The sequence below is a fragment of the Mauremys mutica genome, chromosome 1, assembly GCF_020497125.1.
Source record: "Mauremys mutica isolate MM-2020 ecotype Southern chromosome 1, ASM2049712v1, whole genome shotgun sequence".
In the NCBI taxonomy this organism is placed as follows: Eukaryota; Metazoa; Chordata; order Testudines; family Geoemydidae; genus Mauremys; species Mauremys mutica.
In genome coordinates, this window is record NC_059072.1 from 120510702 (window position 1) to 120534116 (window position 23415).

Below are 23415 nucleotides of genomic sequence, written 5' to 3' on the forward strand. Positions count from 1 at the left end.
AAAAGTGGGCAGTTGAATTGTGCACATTCAAAAGGGAATCACATAAAAAAGAACAAAAGAAAGAAAGAACTTTCTCTAAATATGAGCTTTTGGATGGGAAAGTGCAGATAATTCCTGGAAAGACTCTTGCTGCAATAACTTTCTTCTTTAGAATCCTAAATTGAAATGGTGGAGTGTCTTGTACATTTTTATTTTTTCCTAGGAAAACATATTCAAAGAAAAGTCTGAGTGGGGCTGCCTTTCCAGTTAGTATGGTAGGGTTTCTTTTGGCATCTTGGAGTTAGAATCCCAGATATTTCTCATGTTCTCTACACCTTCTCCTCTCATGCTTCATCTGCCCTTCTCATTTAGTCTGTTTAAGGCATGACAGAAGGTAAATGTTATTACCCCGATGCCTAAATTGTGGTTGAAATTTTGACTTTTCCACATTTTCAATATACTTGTTTAATCACCACCTGTATTACAAGAAATAGCTGTGTGATTTATACATATGGGGTTTGTTTGTATGGAAAGGAAGAGGGGAACTAAAATATCTAAGAAGGATCAGAAATAATACTGGAATGTGGGATTGTATGTGTCTGTCACTGAAACACTCCATTGTTCATCTGGAAAATATGGAAATATTGAACTCTTTAGATCAGGGGTAGTCAACTTATGGCACGTGTGCCAAAAGCGGCATGCAAGCTGATTTTCAGTGGCACTCACACTGCCCGGGTCCCGGACACCAGTCTGGGGAGATCTGCATTTTAATTTAATTTTAAATGAAGCTTCTTAAACATTTTAAAAATCTTATTTACTTTACATACAACAATAGTTTAGTTATATATTATAGACTTATAGAAAGAGACCTTCCAAAAACGTTAAAATGTATTACTGATACGCGAAACCTTAAATTAGAGTGAATAAATGAAGACTTGGCACACCACGTCTGAAAGGTTGGTGACCCCTGCTTTAGACCAACATTTCAGTTAAATTCCTACACCGGTTGTTGAAGGATGATGTGGTGTTGCCATTTTAATGTGCCTTTGTCTGGATGCATGTCTGGATGCTCCCATGATTTCTCCTTCGCTTTTGTACCCTGTTTACTTAAACTCATCAGCCACCAATCATGCTCACCTTCAGATTCTGTGGTGAAAGCGACTCTCCTTTCTCCTGAACTAGAGATTTAGATCATGATAATGCTGTTCTAAGTGCTAGCAGGGAAGGCATGCATATACATACTTGGGCTGTGAATACTCCTAGCACCTACCAGTGTGGGTAATAAGAACCAAGACCAGAAAGTCAATTTAGATGTCTACGCTGCAGCACAATCTGGTGCGATGAGTCTGCCAGTTGAAACTGACTGATTGAGTTGTATTGCCACTGTTAAAGAAGAAATGTAGATAACTCAAAATGTTAGTATTTTTTTTAAGCAAATGAAACACAATTGGGCAAATCCTTACTCGCTTAAATGGCCTGTTCTCATAGGAGGCATCCTACTGATTTAACCGGCCCTGTTCCTGTTAATATGGAGTGCACTACTCGCGTGAGTAGAGTTGGGTGAAATTTTATGAATGTTTGAAATTTTGACATATTTTTTCCCCCAACCATTCTTTTTCAAAGAAATTTTTTGCCACCTGCTCTACATGTGAAGAAGGATCTACAAGCTGGGATCCAACCAGGAAAAATATGTTACCAGCCTTCACAAATGCCACCCATCAGATTTCAGAGAACAATCGACCGAACTCAAAAAACCCCTTAGAGGTTGGATAAGCGTTCAAACATTTGGATGCTTTATCCTAATCATGTTGGTCTAGAAATGAGGTTAGAAATGCCACAAGAGCAGGCTTTCCTCTATGTAGATATCCTCCATGTCCTGTGTCTGGCATGATCAGAAGTGCCACAGGAATTGCCCTTTTTTAATATTTTCCAGTCCTGCCAAAAATTATGAAGTTCCAAGCCACTGGAAAATCAGTGGGCTCCTCTGGTGGGAGGGGTGGGGTGGGCGTGGTTAGCTGCCGCGGGGGGCCTCCTCTGGTGGGAGGGGTGGGGGCGTGGTTAGCTGCCGCAGGGGGTAGTGGGCGGGGTTAGCTGGGGGGAGGGTGGCTCAAGGTGGAAGTTTCGCCTAGGGTGCAAAACTTCCTTGCACTGGCCCTGGCAGGGAGCAAATCTGTAGTCTGTATGCTTCATGAACTAGTGGTAGCTTCCTCATGTCAGTGTTACAGAGAACATTTCCATATTGTACATCTGTAAGAGTCAGACCATCCTTCTGATGGCAATGTTGTATAGGTAGCCAGCAGTGACTTCATTTTGAATCAACAATGCCCTTCACAGCACCATGCGTTTTGAGACACAGCCATCAGTGCTTCTCACACTGAAGCTACATAGCTTTTTCAGGCTGCGTAGCATTGAAATAAAAGAGAAAACGTTGACTAGGTTTCTGGAAGCAATTTTGCATTAATGGTTTGAAAAAGAGCATTACAGGAGATAAAATTTCAGGGGAACAGCTGAGTACTGGAGGATGGCTATCAAGTCCGTTTCTTATCTTATAATTGTACATATTTCTAAAAAATAACAGATAGGGATGCACAAAAGAAAATAATCCCCTGCAAAAAGCCTTAGTTTTAAAAGGGGTGGGTGTACTTTTTTTCCCAATATTTGTCATGCTAATTTGTCTATGGGTTACAACCAGGATCAGAAGTAAAAGTGCTAAAATAGCACAAGAATAGTTCTCCCTGTGTTAAAAGCTCATCCAGAAGCAAGAAGGATCCTTTGAATGTTTGTTCTAATGCACTTTCATGAACAGTTTGAGACCCAAGTGACTCAGTGAGTTGGAATAAGGATCCATAATTCTAGTTAATAATCTGAACCTTCAAAGTTTTAAAGGTTTCCCTTTTCTAACAATATAATGTGTTCACCATGGCCGTTAGCTTTAGGGAGCACACAATTTTGACACTGTTGACTCTTGGCTACCTTTTTTCATATATTCTTGACAGAAACTTGGTTTAGCTTGCAATGGGAAAAAAAGAGGAGAGAGAGAGACTGTGTGTGTGAGAGAGAGGTGCCTATATGAAATGCCCCAGAGAGAGAGAGAGAGGCAGGAATACTGAATGGCAACATTTAGGCATTGACTGTGACATTGTATTTACCTTTTTAATGGATGTATGTAATAAAGTGACATGTAAATGGAGCACAAGGGGAGATATGACACTATATCTGGAAAAGGATAAAACAGTCAGTTGAATACTGGGCTATTATAGCAGTTTGCAAACCTTGGATAAACTCAGTCAGCGGTTGTATAATTGGTTATTCAATCCCGACCCTTGTTCACAGCTCAAAGCCAGGAACACTGAGACCTGTTGCCAATTTGAGTGAATGCAGTGACTGTACTCGGCCGGGGCCTAACACTGGAGCCAGGCCTTTTCCTGTGGGCTGGTTTCCACCATGTCTGGGACTGGCGCAGTGACAGTAGCCCTTTTGTTGTGAAAGGCTGGCTGGTACTCCCCTCCTTTGCAAAATGTCTAACAGCTACACAAATATAAGAAAATAGGAAAAGGGACTTACTGTAGCTTTTCTCTTACTGAGTTAAAACGTGAAGGTTTTGAAAGGGAGGTGAGGTCCCGCTAATAAGGGAAGCTAAAGCATGATGTGAAAAGTTATGGCTAGATAAGGAAAGCGCCATGCTGTCCCAGTGCATGACACAAGCTGCATGGTGAGATCTAGACTGTCTTGGAGATATGAAACACAAATTGTATTTTCAGGACAAGACATTGCTTTAGTATGTCCTCCTTCCCATTTTGAAAATTCTCGTAACACTGTGTGAAAAGGAATCTAAATAAATGTTTAAAGAGCTCTAATGAGCGCTCTAGAAGTTGTCTCTCAGCCTAAGGAGATGGCATTTTATAAGCAAGCTGTGGACACATTTCATGTAACAGGTACCTCAGTTCTGCCCTCCTCCCTCCCCATTATGGACATAGCTTCCCAATAGACACAGGGTGATATTTACTGTGTGTCCTAACTCAGAGACCAGCTGTTTTTCTTCTAGTAAAATGGTTGATAGAACTAAATGAGAAAGAGTTTTTAATTCTGGTTGATAATATGATGACTGTTCAGTGATATACAAAAGATCAGACTTGATGATCTAATGGTCCCTTCTGACCTTAAGCTGCATCAATGAATCTACAATGTGCTATTCTTTTCTTTTAAAAATAGCTCTTAGCATGTTTCTAGTGTTCAATAGTTAGATCTTGCTCTGTCATAGGATGATGGTTTCCAACTTTAATTTAGTACACTTCCATTATGTTTGCCATTTCATCATACCTAGAGAACATCACTTCAGAGAAAAAAGCAGTTATTGTCACAGATTATGAACAATCTTTGTAAATTATCAAATAAGATAAAGGCAACAGTTGAAAAATCACAAAGGCAGGAGCTTTGGGGAGAGGGGTAATCTCTTTGCCATCCTGATTTACCCTAGTGCACAAAAAATAATACAGAGTGGCTTGATTTAATGAAAGGCTGCAATTCAATCAAGAGGTTCTGCTGAGGTCATATAATATAAATCGTTACAGAACCTCTTGACTGAGTTACAGCCTTGATAACTCAGTACTTTGTTGTTATTTATGAGGGTAACTTTTCAAAGCAATCTGCATATCTCCCACTAAAACCTACTTTGAAAATGTTATTCCATGATGTCATCGAAAAGGATTTCCCCCCCTTTGGTTGGGGGGGGGGAAACAGCTAAATGCAGGGTGTGGGGGGAAGGAATGCATTGTTTTAGAATAGAAAATTAATCACTTGGAAATGGATTGCTTATTGTGAAGCAAATGCAGAGTATTGAACTTGTGATACATGAGAAGATCTACAGAAACTCCAGCAGAGGCCTTTAATGGAAAATCCACCCTGCCATCTCATTATAAGTAGAACCCTGAGAGCCAAGTATTCCAAGCAGTAGAGAGAAGGTAGCATTACGAGAAAAAAAAATTATAATAATCAGTGTTAATGTAGCTGAGCCTTAACAGAGTACTGATTTATATGACAAGTATCATGTTATCATAGAGACTCTTAAAATTTGGGTGTGGATTATAAACAGTGTGAATGTTTATCTGAGCAGGGCATGACATAACTTCCTCTTGGTGAAACTAGAAATGCTTAGTGGTCAGAACTGCTTGGAGTTACCACTCAACATATATCTCATAATTTGAATCCCCCAAATATTCTGGTTCGGATTACAATACAATATTGTGTGCAGGATAATGCACTGATGACTCCCTTCGGTTAGTGTTTCCAGTTTAGTGAATTTTTGGGATCCACCTGGAGAGCCTACAGCAGGTGTAGAAGAATGAATGCTTGAGATGCCTCATTAATGTAATGTAGCTAAGAGGCTAGTGGTTTTAAAGGATTTTGTAGTAGCCTCATCGTGAACTACCCAAACGTAATTCCTATAGGATACAGGGCATTTTTTATTCCTCTTTTTTTCCCCTTTCTCCAAGCTATGAAAGCTTACTGAGTTCCCAGGTCATTGGTTGTAGGCGCTTTTCTGTGTCACAACGAACAAAAAATCTGAAATATTTGGCACTTTGGCACTGCATATAACTGGCACTCTTGTGGCTTCTCTCCCTTCCTCTAAGAGAAAGATGGATGGGAGAGGAGAATAAGGGGGGAAATGGTAACACACTTTATATCTGAGCATAAACCACAAATGACACATGATCTACAGCCTCTCCAATCCCCAAAGTATTGGTAAACCAAGTGCTCTACTTCTAGCTAATGCTTTAACACGAAACCTTTTGGAAGATGTTGTTTCCAGTACTGACCCATGTGATTTTAGTGGTAGGAGAACTCATATTGCCAAATTTAGAACACACTCTAAGATAATGTGTTCTAGATTTAGCACAGAACTTGAAACTGTTGGGACTCAGTTTCAGTTAAGATCTGGGAAAACTGGAGTTCTGGACTGCTGCATCATCTTTCTTTATTTCATTTCCTTGGCTGACCTAGAAGCATGCCAAGAATTTCTTTCAGATAAGAAACTTTATTATTTGCCCAGTACAAGTTTCCAGGTGTTGAAAACACACATTTGTTACTTTTTCTCTGAGAAACAATAGTTTAAGTGAAGGAGATTCCCCAATGAAAAAAATAAAATTGTAGCAGTTTGGTGAAACACAAGGTGGTTCTTCCATTTTCCATTTGCTCTCTAGCCATCCTCTGATCATAGTAGGGGTAGTCATCTTGGGGAAATGTTTTTCCCCCACCTCATCTCCTGATTTTTGGTCTGATTTTTACTTATCTTTTTGAATTGGGTAGTGGCTTTTGAAAAGTGTACAGACTTTTAGTATCTCACAAATGCTTAATTCCACTGGGACTTAGCAGATCCAGGTTCAGTTTGCAGCTCTACCAGAGCCTTCTTGTCTGACCTGATGTCATGCAGTCCCTCTGTGCCTCAGTTTCCCCATGTATAAAGAGGGAAAACTAATACTTCCCCACTTCACAGGGGTATTGTGAGGACGAATACATTCATGTTTGTGAGGCACCCATGTACAGTGATGAGTGCCATAGAAAAGTCAAAAAAAGAACAGGAGTACTTGTGGCACCTTAAAGACTAACAAATTTATTTTAGCATGAGCTTTCGTGAGCTACAGCTCACTTCTTCGGATGCTAGAAAAGTCAATACACAGAAAAGTCAATACAATAAATAATAAATGAAAGATGCTTCACTGTGGCAGGGAGTAAAGGGTGAACTCTAAGGGGCCCATATGTTTGTGGCAGAAAGGAGGATACCTTGTTATTCTCCCTGTGCCTATGAGGGAAGAATAGATTAAGATTGAAGTTTACAAAGACATTGCTAATGTCCTGCCATTCCCCTGAAGCTGAAGGAGGGAATACAGTCAGTGACACCATTGTTGTATTTTAGACTGTTGGCTGTGGGGTATAAACTGGAACCTGCCAGTGATCCCAGAAAACCGTAAGCGATGGAAAGACATGGTTTTTGTTAGCAGGGTTCAGCTTCCAGTGTTGACGAAGTCTTATTCTATCTTAATCACCCGTTCCATGACTTCTACTTTTTTCAATGATCTGGGCCTTACTCTGATCCAAGTCACATGGAAATGTTCCGCCTGACTTTAATGGGAATTAGATGAGACCCTCTGATTCCAAGATCCTACTCTGTAAACATTTTGGACTCAAGAAACAATAAGAAAGGGAAGCTGGATGAAAGTTTCCCAAAGACATGCAGTGCTCGGTGAAAGCTGGGAAGGAAATCCTCCACTTTACACCAGGCTTATTTTAAAGCACTCACGAGTCTAGCAGGGGAGAAGGAGGGAGTGTCTTTTGGTATTGTATTATTTAATGCCTCTGTGCATACAACCAAGAGGCTCTAGGTTTAGTCCAGTGGTTAGAACATAGGAGAAAAAAGAAACCAACATACAATAATTCTTTCTTTCTCTTCTCTTCATCTCTGTAATCATTACATTTGATGTGGTATTTAACCATCTCTTTTTCTCATTTATGTGGCTTGTTTTCCTCCTGAGTACATTGGAAAATGGGGGGGAGACGGGGGAAACAGGTCAGGCAGGGCATGCTTGTGTGGTTTTTCCAGTTGCAACCCTTAAGACTTTGCTGAGAGCTGTGGTAATCAAAGTGGTTATATGATATAGAAATTTGCGCCATTGGCTTTCAAGGTATAGATTGTTTTCATTTATGCCATAGCATCCCTCCCAGGATTAAGTCATTTGTTGTCTTGGCATTCCCTTAACGCTTGTTCACAAAGGAGAACTTTCTGAATAATGGGCCTGTTATCCCATTCAGCCTTTCTGATCTATTAAATTCCTCGTAACACCATTCCACAATTACTCCATACCGCTGCCACCTCCCCCGGACCTCCTGTTCTCAGGCAATCTGGGAATTTGTCCTTGTCATTTGCCAAACATCTCAGGCGTCTTGAATCCTTTCCCCCTGCCCCCATTTGATATTGACTCTGCCCCTTTCTGTGCCTGGTGTTTGTATATACAGTACATCTCTCTCTTTCACACATGCATACTGTACAAACATTTAATATGTGTGTGTATACACAGCTCTCCATCTATTTTCTCTTTATATAGAGAGACTGGTTAAAAAGTTCTGCCTATAGAACTTGAACACCAGTTTCCTCATAAAATTCACAAATACATGGGAATCTTTGGATGATCTTCTTTCAAAAGTAGATATATATAGACAGAAATCTGTGTATAAATACCCAAATTGTCTTCACAGTACGCGTGTGAAAGAGAGGTACTGTATAAGAAGGGGGGAAAGTAAGTAACAAAAAGTTATGAGGTGTGATTTCAACATTAGAGCATCCATTGGCTGAGAGATTCCCTGTTCTGGGAGGTTTCAGTGTTAAAACAGATGAAATATGCTGGCATTGGTCAAGTTTCACTTAGAAATTTGGAGTTATATTTGAACCGAAAAGTCAGGAAGCAAATCCCACCGAGATAGAGACGGAAGAAAATGTTCACAGGATAATAAAATTGCAGAGTTTTGCACTCACCTATTGTTTGGTCCAACATTTTCTTCATCAGCATAGTTGGCCATTACTGGAAGTAGTTGCCCCACGGAACAAGAGCTGCTGCTGAAACAGATTTCTCATTATTGACTTATATCTTACAGGATCAGTTTCCTCAATGTAGATCCAGTTCCTCTGAAGGTTCTGTCTCCTGCATTCACTGGCCTCCCACTATTGGCCACTATCTTTGTTGTTCCAGTGGAATCTAGCTGATGTGAGAGGTTATAGCCACAGAGGGAAGGGTGCTCTTTTAGGCAGATAGATCCAATCCTATCAAAGGCTTTGAGTATGAGGGCAGAGACCTTGAACTGGATACTGTGCTCAGTGGGGAGACAGTGCAGAGACCGGAGACCAGTGCAGGCGACCTTGTTCTCTCACCTGCCCTCCCAAACACTTCACAGAGATGTTGAACAACACAGAATGAAGGGGAGAGGTGATAAATCCTGTGGGACTCTACAGGGGAAGGCTATGGAAGTGGAGGATCAGTTGGTTTCATCTTTGAGGAAGGACCTGAGCCATTTCAGGGTGTTTCCATTCAGCCGGGAGCTTCTTGTAGTCAGGTCAGGGGTATTTAATGATAAATGACGTCAAATGCCCCAGTAGATCCCTCAGGATGAGTATACTGCACCTTCCTTGCCTATGGACAGGAGCTGATAACCCACCAGCATAGGTGCTGGAAATAGGGGTGCTGCTGCATCCTCTGGCTTTAAGTGGTTTCCGTCATATAGAGGGTTTACAGTTTGGTTCAATGGCTTTCAGCATTCCCCCACTATGCAAATTGTTCCAGCACCTCTGGCCACCAGAGCAGTGTCCAAGATACTGGCAGCTGACAGAGTTGTCATTTGAGGGTTTTGGCTTTTTTTTTGTGTGTGTGTGCTAGTTTCTTAATTAGCTTACCTAAATACTGGGTGCTATTGACAAAATCAGTAATATTGAGTGGTGGTGGTTTCTTCTTTTAAAGTGGGTGGTAGCTTCACTTCATCAGAGGAGGTGTTGACAGTCTCTGTGTCCCAGATATTCTCTGTTCTCTTTTACCATCTGGGCAGGTCTGGGAGAGAGCCACAGGGCATAACCCGTCATTGCCATCAGTGCTCCCATACCTGCTTTTTAAGTGAATGGCCCTTATTTTTGGAAGAATGGTGTTCTGTTCCTGTCCTGTGCTTGGTTTATTCTTTTTGGTAGCCCACAAGGCCATCTCAGATGCAGGTAAATTAATTCTCTGTAGAATTAGGTAATTCCTTGCAGTCGAAGGTGTCATGTTCTGGGGTTGAATGGAGGTAGTCTGAGTTCACAAAACCATTAATGCTCAAGAAAAAAAAATAAGGGCATGATTATACTGCCTCTTTGGCAGAGGAGAAATAAGACTTCTGCCTCCTTCATAGCAGTGACACTGCTTTGTAGAAATCTCTGGTGCCTGCGTTTGTATCATTTTGTATTTTCCACCAATACAACTTGAGTGTTGCTCCTTGCTTTTTCTCTTGCATGTTTACCTAGACTGGTTGGGTGATCTGTATGTGCAGTGATGTGGGAGGGGGTAATTCAGTGGTAGTGTCTATAATAGTAGTCAGGGAGTAGCTGTAGTGTGTTGCAGACTTCTACTCCTTGGCCTCTTTATTAGGTAGTGTTTGCATCCCTCTTTTTCTGTTTTTTCCATCTTCCCTCTTTCTCTTGATCTCCCTTTTCTTTAGCTCTGTCTTTCCTCTTCCCCCTCTCTCTCTCTTCGTCTCTCCTTTTTCCTTGTGCAGACCTGTTACATTAAAGAACCACTGATAATAGACTTCTGTTGGTTTCTCTTCACTTGTTTGGGGATGACTTGTCATAACTGCTATGTGGCTGCACCACTCGTGCATCCTGATGTCATTACCAAACTCACGAAGATAAATGTTATATCAAAAGGAAACCCAGTGTATTTCCTCTCCCTGTTTAAACCGAAAATAACACAGTCCAAAAAAATCTATGAATGGTGACAAGTGAGAACAAACAGAACAAGGCAGATGGAATGCTGTACTTTGGTGGAGAAGCCTGTGTGAAAATCTTGGAAGATTATTCCAAGCAAATCCAAAGATGACATTTGCTTTAATAATTTTCTATTTAATTTGACATAATGATTTCATGCAAATATCATTTACATTACAACTACCATCCTGATTTATTGTGAAACTACCTGCACTTGAGAAGCTCTGATTTATAGTATAAATGTTGTCTTTTTTTATTGTTCATATCTTTTCTGGCATCTGGCAAACAGATATTGAGATTTTCTTTTCACATATGTTGCACAAGAGGAGTTCAGGATGTGTAGTTGTTTAGCATCAGGCATATGTGCTTTAATTCTCACTTCCAGTGGTAAAACAGTCTGTCATATTTTTAAAGAGACTAGAAATCTTAGTCTAGTGTGTATTTTCTTGATTTTTTTTTTGTTTTCTGTTCTTTATTTTTTTTCATCCTTCTTATTGTTTGTATTATTTTGTTAACATCTCCAAAAGTATATTTTTTGAGTATTTCAGTAATATCAGTAGGCTCTGCTTCCAGTACAGTGGGTATATAATCCACTCTTCTTTTCACCATACAGCCCCTTTCACAACATTATTATGACAATTAAAAATTTAAATGTATAGGGCCATATCCTCAGTTGGTATAAATTGGCATAGCTCAGTTTGGCCATAATATTCTATATCAGTCATTGCTAGAATATTAAGTTAAATTTTTGATACCATATGTTTTGAGGGAGCTCTACAAAGACCATATTTGCATGTGCAGGTGACTTGCTCTATTTGTACATGGAATTACCTGTTTCGCTCATGCAAATATATGGTTTTGCCCCCGCAATGAATGGGTTTTCATTTGATGGAGCTTACTGTCTGTGCAGAGTTTTGACATTTAGGCCCCTTAATTAGCAAATATACATGTTTGGCATAAGAGGATCCCAAAGCATTTGTCCCCTGGTGGATAACATGTTTTGATTCATTATTTAAAGATCTTGTTTGCCATAAACAATACAGTTTTTAAATGTGTTCATTTCATGTTCACTTTAGGGAACTATAGTTTGTACTTCCGGTTTTATATCTGCCATTGTTTTCTGAAGAGGCACACATGGGTGAAATGTTAAGATTAGTAAAGAAAAATAGTGTTAACCTTAACAGAGAGTCTGTCTTATTTATTGTCTAACCTTGCAACTATCTTTCAAAAACAAATACTCTTAAAAATCTCTTTCTCTCTCCCCCGGCTTCCGCATACTCTCTCTTTCACTCCTCACAATGCAACTAATGGCTAGATCTTGATTCAGCCCTCCCCACCCACACTTGCTGACATCATAAATTATCCAGATCTAAATGGACCACCTTCATTAACTGTGCACTTTACAGAAAGCGCTAGCTCAGGAGCTATGTGCTCTCCCACTTTTATTAAAAGTTAAAATGCTCCTGGCTGCCATGGAAAGGGGAGGATGGGGGAGGCACAATGGAAGACAGTGCCGCAGAGCTAATAAATAAAAATAATAACTATTACCTTTGGCTGAGTGACCCAGGGAGAAGAGCACTGCCGAGCCATTTGTTGTTCCCTTTCACTTGTCAACAGCACTGGCTTAAAAGCCTTAGCCATTGTTCAGGGCCTAATAGCACCTGTTGGGATGATAGGAAGACAGCTGTCCAAAAAAAAAAAAAAAAAGTGTGGGGCGGGGGTGGAGGGGGAAGGAACCAGTGATTAGTCAAGTAACATGTACTTTGGTGCAGCTGCAGTGGGACATTTCGTGTCTTAAAGTAGGTGAAGCCTCCTTATCCCCCACCCGCTTTTTCCCAGTGCAATAGACTCCTCTTCCCTGAGCTTGCTGACAAGAGTGCATTGTGAACCAGAGCCAAAAACCTACAGGAATGTCAGATGAGGAACTGATCTTTGTGTGTCGTTCTCTGAGAACAGAGCTAGTTAAAACAAAACAAAACAACCCTCAACAAGCGGAAGTTGTGCCTTTTTGACAAGAGCAGAGATTTATTGTTTTACTTTTTTTTTAATTGCGCTCTTTCTTTGACAGCTAAGACTTTTCTCTTCTCTTGTTCCCTGGTTTAGCATTCATGTTAGAAAGATGTAGGAATTCTGGACACTAATAATCACTTGTCTCTTTTCTAGCCCTGAAATTTGTGTGCTAATATTGTAACAGTCTTCTGGGCAATGTGGTTTAATGGCTAGAGCAGGGACTGGAAGTTAGGATATCTAGATTCTTGTCTGTAATCTACATGGATGCTTCTAGCTATGTGCCTCCGGGCAAGTCTGCCTCTGTGCCTCATTTTTTCCTATCTTTAAAAAAGGAAATTACAGTGCATATCTTTTTTAAGTGCTTTGAGATCTTCAGGGGACTGGTACTATAGCGCATATGTGCCAAGTGTTATGATGTCATTGATTATTATTTTAGTGGAATGGCTTCTGTTTGCAAACATAGTGGAAATTAAATGTTGAATATGGACTTTTTTTTAAATTCTAGCAATAGTGCTAGATACATGCTTTGTTGTTATTTACAATATGTTCTCATTTTTTAAAAGATTGTTGAGATTTTAACTTACTGGTACCCAGCAAGCGAATAAACAGCAGCAATAGAAACCTCAATAATTTTTTTTAAATATTCAATGTTAATATGCACACATATGTCCTAATGTATATTTTCTGTTCCGTACCAATCAGTTTCTAAAGGTGTCAAAAATTAGCAGAGCAAAAGCATAGCTGTTTGTTAGTATTAACTAGCTATTATGAACCCTTAATTAGAAAATTAGTATATTGGTGGTACTAATATGAAAATATTTCAGGGGAATTTATTTGCTTTGATCTAACTGAGATAGAAAAATAAAGCTGATGTGAGATTTAATAGTTTAAATTCCAGATGTTTCTGTTTTTATGTTACTCTTGAAATAGTTTCTAGAAATATTAAAAATATCTCAGTGGCTGCTGAGTTATGATCCTGCTCAGTGGCTGCTGCTGACTTTGGTATACAGGCTTATTCTATCAGCTGTGTTTTGGGTAGATCACACTTGAGAAATAAATTCCTTCTTTCACTTATAGCTGACTAGAATTAGAAAGATATTAGAATGTTGCATGGCGCAGAATTTTTCTTCTTCAGTCCATAGGGAAGACATTTTCCCCATATTCCACTCTTTTTCTCTCACATGCTCCCATTTGTATAATTGTAGTATTGATCAGAAAGGAAAATGCTGGTCTTAAACTTTATATAGATGTATAATACTGAAAATTCGTTGTTTTGTGTTATTTATTTATATCGTTTTGTAGACCGAAATGGAGATTCATTTTATTAATTTAATTTTTTTAAATAAATATCTCTGAAGAATTAGACACCTTGTTGGGTTAATAGGCAGGTAACATGCTTCCTCTTTATCTTTTTATGCCATTTATATATTTTTGGGGGCACTTTAGTCTTTGTCTACAGTAGAGAGGTGTACCAGTAGAAGTTCTGTTGGCATAGAGCCAACCACAAAACGATATCAGTGGAGTACGTTCATACTCAGATGCTTATGTTGGTACATTCTGCCCACACGGCATGAAGCTGTATTGGCAAAAATCGTGTTGCACTGTAGGTAGGCATCCTAGTGTCTTTCATGCTGTCTTCAGGCATGCTGTCTTGTGGAAAATTATTCCATTTGAGAACTTGCTGCTACTAACATGGATGTAGCAGCGAGAAACACAGCTCCTTCCTACATTGTAAGGACATCTTGCTGTGTGTGCAAGGACACGGCACTCAAAGAGATTCAACTGAGGATGACTGAACAGTGAAGGCAGAGGCTACACTGTTACAGCTGTGCTACACAGAATAACTGCACTCAGTAAGAGTGGTGGTTTGGGGGCCATCCACTGAGCAACGGGACCTGATCGTTCTGCAAACATCGAATAGCCAATAGTGACTCCAGAATTTTCGCTTGCAGAAGGCTACACTCCTAAGAGCGGTGTATCGAATGCACTACTGTCCTGCAGCACAGGAACGTCAAGATGGAACCTGCCCTTGCAGTGGTGAAAGGAGTGGCAGTGGTCATGTGGAAGGTTGAAATGTGGAGTGCTGTCAGGGAGTAGTCAATTTGGTGTTGGAAAACTTGGCGGGGGTCTGCAAGGAGATAAAATGAGTTCTGTCAGGATAAGGTCAAGTGCAGGAAATAATAGATGGATTCAAGGAGCAGGGCTTCCCTAACTCTGCTGGAGTGATAATTAGGACCCTTGTCCCCTAGCCTGTGATGATATAAACCAAAAGGGAGGGGTGGTCTTAGTGGCTAGGCAGGCCTTGGTGGATCATTGTGGGTGTATTACTAACAAATATATTGTCTGGTCCAGAAAAGTCCATGACAACCAGATTTCTAGAAACGCTCAACTTATTGACAGTCTGAAAGCAGGGCCTTTTGTGAAGCCAGATACTAGGAAACTGCACAGATGCAAGGAAAGGTTTAATTGTTGCCTGAGTACCTGCAGAATGAATGTGAAGTGTGCCTGTGGAAAACTGAAGGGCAAGTGGAGATGTCTCCTGACAAAGCTCAATCTCAGCAAGAAGAATATCCCAACATTTATTGCTGCACACTTAACATTGCATAGGGTGAGACCCCTATTGCCAGTGGGGATGAGTGAGTGGCCAGGCTGTCTGCTGAACTAAAACAACCTGAAAGTAAGTTGGTTAACAGTACCACTGCCAGAACACTTCAGGGGAGGTACTTTGACAGTGGCGATAGCCTGAAAATGTGATCATTTGTATAGTAACTGGTGGTGTATTGTATTTGTACACTGCTTTCACCATTTTTTGGAATGAATTAAGATAATTTTAAGGAATATTTGATTGAATTGTGGGAGACTTGCATATGCATATATGTGAACAATAGTAAAAGGACCGCTGGAGTATTTCTAGATTGAACAGAAGCAATTGCTTCTGTAGTATGCTGGATAGCTGACTTTTAAATACTCGTTCAATGTTTTTATTGATCTGTGGGACCATTTTTGGCTATGTGAATTACTTTTTAGCACTATAGGCAGCACTACAATGCCAGAAATCACAATAAAGATACCTCAATGTTCAGACATGTATTTTATCAACATGCCAGCCATCAAAAAAAAAAAAGAGCTAGCAACTTACAGATGATTTTGCCTTTACTAACTACAACCCATAACTATGTATGGAAAAAATGCAACAAGAAGCTGGATGTCAGTGCATCACAGATGACAAGACTTACAATCAAAACAGTTCTCTTTACTCCAGTAGACAAAAGCTCAGGGAACAGAGCGCAGTGGGAACTGACTCAAAAGGATTGTGGAGAGGTTGGTGTCTCAAGGAGCAGGGGTGGAGAGGTATGATCCTGCCAGAGAAGGGAGCTGTTTATGAAGTCTGAAAGCCACCTGGGGACATATGTAGCCGTACAGTTTTCTGTGATGATCCTCCCAGTGGACCTGGTGTGGAGTAGGGTCATGCATACTATGGTGGGCTGATCAAAGTATCTCTGCCTTGTAGTTTCTGGGAAAATCGTAAATGCTCTGTGTTAACAATCTTTTGTGGAATTGTGTCCACAGACCAAAAGCTGTGTGTAAAAATTAACAGACTGTTTCATCCATACTACTGTACATGCTACAGTGTGCAATTGCGTGGCTGCTGTGTGTGTGTGTGCGCGCCATCCTGATTTTTTTTTTTATATTCAGTATCTCTCCCCCTGTGCCAGTTGTGCTATGTATATCTTTGTGGATACATTTCATGATGCCTACATATCAGGGGACAGTGCTACCTTGACTGTAAGAGGAAATGTGTGATCTTGAATTTCCAAACCTCAGTGCACTGGATATGTGTCTGTTTGTGATCTATGGTGTCTTACAAAGCTGCATGTAATGCCTTAAAAGCACTGTTTGGTTGTTAGAGGACCACGTATGTGGGTATGCAAATGCTGTATGTTCATGTAACCCCATGATAACAATTTACAGGGGAGGGATAACTCAGTGGTTTGAGCATTGCCCTGCTAAACCCAGGGTTGTGAATTCGCAAAAAAAATCTGTCAGGGACAGTACTTGGTCCTACTAGTGAAGGCAGGGGACTGGACTCAATGACCGTTCAAGGTCCCTTCCAGTTCTATCAGATATGTATATCTCCATATATATTTTTGTGGGGAGGGATAGCTCAGCGGTTTGAGCATGAGCCTGCGAATCCCAAGGTTGTGAGTTCAATCCTTGAGGGGTCCACTTAGGGATTTGGGGCAAAAAAATCAGTAGTTGGTCCTGCTAGTGAAGGCAGGGGGCTGGACTCGATGACCGTTTGGGGTCTCTTCCAGCTCTATGAGATAGGTATATCTCCATATAAAAAAAAATGCACAAACTATTCATAGTTAATACTGCCTTGTTCACTGATGCATTGAGAATGCTTATGAAAGAATACTTGCTGGAGGGTGTTGGTATGATGGTGTGCAGATGGACATGGGGTGGAGAAATGGTGGATAGATGGCAGAGTGTGTTTACAGCTAGATTAGAAGGAAAGGATATATGGGTTCACACCATGTTCTCCATCAGCTCTTTCCAGGCAATGCAAACACAGAGACACACATTGCCAAGAGTTAGGGTATATCAGCTTACACTGTAGTTTCTTTAATGCCTTCCCAGATTCTCCCTCTTCCAGGGATGACCTTTATCGGCATGAGACATTCAGACTATCTGGGGGTCCAGCCGGATGTTGGACACCATTCTTTACTCCACCTTGTTGTCCACTTGCTGGCCAGTGCCAGACACGCCCCCTCATCCACTGCTCCACAGGGGCTTATTCTTCCTCTCCTGGACATGAATTGTTCACAGTGGTTACAGGGGAAATGATAGTGTCCCTGGTGAATATAGCAGCCAGCTGGTTATAAAAGACACAGGTCACGTGGGGAGCTCTGGAACTCATTGTTCTCTTTCACCTTCTGATGGTCCTGCCTCAGCTCCTTTCCCTTTGCACAGTCCTGGGACTTCTCTTTGGAAGTTTTGAGTTTTGCTATTTCCTTTGCCTTGTCACTGTAAATAGTCTTGTTCCTATGGGAGTGCTGCAGTTGAGCCTGCACACACTCCTCTCCCCAGGGGAGGCTCCAGGCCCCAGCACGCCAAGTGCGTGCTTGGGGCGGCATGCTGTGGGGGGCGCTCTGCCAGTCACTGGGAGGGCGGCAGGCAGGCAGCCTTTGGCGGCATGCCTGCGGAGGGTCCGCTGGTCCCGCGGCTTCGGTGGACCTCCTGCAGGCGTGTCTGCGGGAGGTCCACCGGAGCTGCAGGACCGGCGACCGGCAGAGCGCCCCTCGTGGCATGCCACCGTGCTTGGGGCGGTGAAATGTCTAGAGCCACCCCTGCCTCTCCCAATACTGCAAGGAAATCGAGCATCTCCTCCTTGAACCAAGCAGCAGCACAGGACTGAGAGCAAGGAGCCATGCTGTCAGCAAATAATTAGCAGGTAACAGCAACAGATATGGCTGTGAAGACCTTACTGGTGGGCTTTGTGACCCCTGGACAATGGAGTTGAAAAGTGCTTCCAGACAGGTCACTCCTGAAGGGAATGTTGCATTGTGGGATTGCAGCTGGAGGACTGCTTATGGTATCCGTGCATTCACATTGACACTATGCTGATAGAACTATAATAGCTGGAGGTTTAGGTCACTCCAAAAGAGGAATAAGTAAGTTGGAAAATGTGGAGAGTTTTGTCAGTAAGAGACAAAATTAGTCGTGGATGCTGCACTCCAGGCTGTGCTGAAAATAATGAGTGTTAGTACAACTTTCTAGCGTAAACTAGGCCTTAGAACTCAATTCCTTTCTCACAATGAAACCAGTTTCGTAAATGAGGGATTTGGAACAAATATGTCCATGAAGCACAGTTAAAGCTTAAGTAAACCAAGAACAGGTATTATGTTATGCATGGTTAGCCCACAAGAAATTGGTTTACAAAGGTCGTTTTCATTTACTTAAGTCCTTTATTTTTTTAATACTTTCAGAGAAGCTTAACATATACACATGCTCACCTACACAAACGTGTGTGTGTGTGTGTAGATACATACACAAATTGGACTGGTTTATAGACCCTACTGCACTGGAGAGAATGTGGTTTTATTTCTGGCACTGCAGCTCCATTTGAGAATTACTGGATGCTGGCGTGAGTCTCCAGATCTCATTGTTCCATCTGAGGGAGTCAGTCTTGAGAGTGTTTGGCACCAAGGGGGGAAAGGAGGGAGAGTTCTTGGGAATGAACATGAACTGAAGAGCCAGTATGCTGCTGTAACAATGGCTGGCACAGTTGGAGGGCCATTCACCATTGGGTATTGCCATAGGCATTGATGCGAAGCAGCATATGCAAGCAAAAGAGGCAAGGGTGAAAAAAGGGAAAACAAAATGCTGTGTAAATATATTACGAAGGACACAATGACTGATAAACATACAACCAGGAAAAAAAAATAATTGCTGTGAATTAATCTGAATTTCAGGTCAAAGAACTCTGTTCATCCACGTTCTTCTCTTTTGCCACTATTTATTTTACAATTTCTGTTATTCTTCCCATGTTTTGTTCTCTTTCTCTTCCCCTGCCCTAGCCATAATTCTCCATAACACTTAGCATTAATGGAGTGCTTTTAATCATTGAGAACCTTTGCAAGTATTAACTTCACAACACCCCTGTGAGTAAATATTATAATATCCTGACTATTCTGTATGTGTATCACTGCTATCTACTAGATAGAACCAGAACTAGTGTTCTAAAGGCTAGATTCACAATGGAACTTAGATGTCTAGAAAATCATTGGGATTCACAAAGTCTGAGTTAGGCTCCCTATACAATGAATGGGGGGAGAGAGGCACTTCAGAACAAAGTTCACAAAAGCCAGGATGCCAGGTGGCTTTTCACCTAAGCTAGCCAGTGGGAGATGCTCAGCCTCATCCCTCTCACAGAGATAGGTACTTAAGTGTGGGCTGCAGGGAGGCATGTCCCTTTGCTCTGGGATTCGCTGCTGCAACCCCTCTCTTGGTGTTAGGTGCCTATGCTGTTTTTCCCAGAAGCCCGATGGAGAGGTGCTCCCTCATAACGTAAATAACATAAATAATGAAAGAATCAGTAGGACAAGGAGACGGAGTGTGCAATGAGTCTATAGCCCAATGGGTGGAGTACTCACCTGCAAAGCGGGAGACATTTTCAGCAGGGGGTGCTGGGAAAAGGGGAGGCAAAGGGCCATGGCCCTCCCGCTTTTTGCCACAGGGCCCAGCCCCCTGCTCCTCCTCTTCCTCCCGGAAGCTGGAGCCCAGCCTGGGTAAGAACGGCCCAGGGAGCCCAGGCACAGACCTTCCATCTACCTGGGACGGGAGGACCCGAGAGCAGTCCCCAGCCCGTGTGTCCCTCACCCGCCCCCAGCCCCTGGCCTAGGCCAGATAGAGGGTCCTCAGCTCCCCACAGCTTCCTGGGTGGCTCTTACCATGGCCCGGCTGCGGCTCTTCGGCCCCCGAGACCCTGCCACCAGGCTAGAAGCTGGAGCCGGATCAAGATAAGAGCCACACATCCTCCACCTGCCCCAGGCTCCCTAACCTGGCTCCGGCTTGGCCGGGGGGTGGGGGTAGGAGGAAGAGGAAGGGCGGGGGTGGTGCCAAGGATGCCAAGGAGGGGGTGGGGCCTTGTGCTCCCCCCCTCCCCACTTTTAGGAAGAATCCTCCTGCCTCCAGTCCCCCTGCTCCAATGACTCATCTTAAATTATTCATTCACAGTGAAACAGCTTCAACAAGAGAGACTGAGGGAGTCCCACATCAGACTATCCCTTAGCCGTGTGATTAGGGCATGCTCATAAGAGGTCCCTGTTCAAATCCCTTCTCCCCCTCAGGTGGAGGAGGGATTTGAACCAGGTGAGTATCTTAATCACTGGGCTAAAAGGGAGAGAGGTGGTCCTCCTTCCATCCATTTTGTGTAAGCTCACCTACAGGGGCCTGATCCAATAGTTGAGCTCTGAACATGTTTCCTGGATGTGGACCTACAGACAAGTCAGGTGGAGGAATGCCTGTCTTTGTGAATTACTCTGGGGCTCAGGGGTCTGACACCTGGCATCGGACTGCTGTGTGCATGTGAGAGGTACAAAAATATAGGTGCCTAGTGTAGGTGTAGTTTGACGTATTTGCAGAGGCAGCTCCAGTCAGGCAATGGGACTACAGGTGGTGAGGCAAATTCTGCGCCTACCCGAGGTTTGCAGTTTGGGGGAGGGCAGTGTCTCCTGCACCCCAAACTATACCTGTGGTGCCTCGGTAGCTTTTGGTGCCAAGTGAATTTAGGCACCTGTGGGGTTTGATGACAGCTGAATACGATTTTTATTAATCCCAGTGGGGCCTGATTCTGGGGTTTAGGCAGCTAAAGAAGCAGTTTGGTGCCTAAGTCTTTTGTGATTTTAGCTCAGTTGTTCTCAAACTTTTGTACTGGTGATCCCTTTCACATAGCAAACCTCTGAGTCCGACCCCCCCAACCCCCCCCTGTATAAATTAAAAACACTTTTTTGTATATATAATACCATTAGAAATGCTGGAGACAAAGCAGGGTTTGGGGTGGCAGCTCGCGAACCCACATGTAATAACCTCACAACCCTCTGAGGGGTCCCAACCCCCAGTGTGAGAACCCCTGCTAGCTCTGTGTGTCATAGGTTCTATGTTGGTAATAGTTAACAGAGATTTTCTTTTAACTCAAGTAGATGAGTCCTGTGTTACTGAAGAAGGAAGAGTTAAGCACTATCGCCTCTGTTACTGAGAAGTTCTGAATGAGTATGGCATACAGCATAGCATATCCAGCATCTGTGTTTGTATAGCACTTAGCATAATGAGGTCCTGGGTCCATGACTGCAATTGTACTAGGTGGCTAGAAATTGTTACAGTATCATCCCCATTTTACAGATGGTGAAAATGAGGTAAAGCTGTTCAGTGATTTCCCAAATCCATGAAGAGAATCCATGTCAGAATAGTGATTAGAAGTAGCAGTTGCCAGTTCTCAGTCATGTGCTCAGATCACTAGACTGAGTCTAGCTTTATGGTTGGTACACATTGCATGAGTACCCATATGTAAATATGTAAACTTTCTAAATTGCACAACGTATGTCTGTTTTGCAAACAATTTACTGTGTTATTTCTTTTCCCAGTATATGTGCTCCTCCCAACAAAATGTGTTAGGCTTTTATTTAGTTTGTGAAAGTTTCTATGGTTGTAGCTTTTAGGACAATTATGTTTTTTAATATTTATCTGTTTCAAATCTGTTTTTATAGAGTGGATATAATACATAAATTCTAATCTGTTTAAAGATACAATATGTAAACCTTTCACAAACAATACTCAGAATACATGAACAGGCCATATTACATTACTGTGTAACACAATATAATCAAACTATAATTTGATATAGACTTTCAGTTCTTCCTTTTGAATGGGGAATGGCCATCTATTGTCTCTAAAATCATAGTATTCTTTTTTTTTAAATAAAAATATTTGCAGGCTGTAAAAATAGTAAAATTCTGTCAAAGTGCCTCATGTGACAATTGCAGTTCAAATCAAAAGAGGTTTCAAACTACTTTAGTACATCAATTAAGCATGATTACATGTATCTTAAACAAAAAAATCCATATAGTGTTATTTTAAATAGTTAACATACAGTATTTCAACGGAGGAAACACTTATTAGATCACAACAATCTATTTTACGCCATCAGCATTGCAGAGGGGATTATAATTGTGTTAAATTTTCATATTACTCATATTTACACATTAATGAACAGATGCATTGTTACTATTGGGATTTTGCCATTTGGCCTTTCACATCCCTAATCATGAATTTCCTACTGAGATCTTTACCATTCTAGCAGAAATTCAGTCATTGATACATGGCTGTCCATTGAATTCATTATTCTTAGCTTGTTTGTTGCAGCTCTTCCTGAATTACCAGTAGAGTCAGGTTGCAAGAACAGTAATTTGTAACATGAGTTGTTTCATTACAGTCAATAGAATTTTATTGACAAAACAAAACAAAAAAAATCCCTAAAAGAATAGCATTGATGTTAATCACAGCCACTCCTATCCTGGTTTATGCGCAGAAAGTTAACTATGATTTCTGATCAAGCACCTTCCAATAACACGGTCATGAAGGGGCCATTCATTTGGAGGGACTATTTGTTACAAGGAGGGTAATTGTACTACGTTGCTGTGTAGCTGAGCTGTGTCTCTGCTTGGTAGTTAATACAGGGGCCTGCAGTGAACCTGGAGTGTTCTGTAGGCTTCAGAAACCAGGCTACTGTTGCTTTAACTCTCCAAGTTAGACAGAAGACTTCTGTTTCTTTGCTAGCACACTACAGCGCATATTTTGTCTAGCTGCAGGGGAAAAGCTTTGTCATGGACTTTGCTGACAATAGACTTAAAAGTAAAACGGTCTACTTTTGGTGCCTGGAGGTTCTGTAGCCTATTGTTAGTTCACAATGGATTTCTATTGCTGCATTCCTGCTTTGCAAAGGTTTGTTAGCTTTTAATGACTGACAGTCCTCTATTGCAAATACCGCATTGGCGCTGGCCTGTTTACATGCTACTCAAGAATTTTTGAAAAACACAGGAAAAAAGAAAACAGCAATGTTTATTTGACCTATTCAAGATATGTTTTAAAAAATGGTTTCCTTCATGAAGTGTTTACTGGGAAAGTACAAACTTTGGAAATATTTGTAAAAGTGTTTAAAGCACAGTGGAATCTTCTTATCATGAACTCAGGAATGGAAATATTAATGTTATAACGTTAACATGCAGCTTCTCATAGCTATTTCATCGTGATCTAGTTGTAATTTTTGAGCTTGTAATTAAATCTTTTATTAATGTAGTTCTTGTTATTACAAAACAGTTAGACTAAAACTTCATTCACCCTACCATTTAAAGAGCAGAATTCCTATA

At 41.5% G+C, this 23415-nt stretch overlaps 1 protein-coding gene and 1 non-coding gene across 9 annotated transcripts in view; both read left to right on the forward strand.

Moving 5' to 3' along the window:
* The window catches only part of SOX5 (SRY-box transcription factor 5), a 918538-nt gene that overhangs the window by 686567 nt on the left and 208556 nt on the right, over positions 1-23415 (forward strand). The window lies entirely within an intron of this gene.
* Positions 5820-5940, forward strand: LOC123362339. The gene has a single exon (XR_006576438.1). It is a non-coding gene; the product is annotated as a small nucleolar RNA SNORA5 (small nucleolar RNA).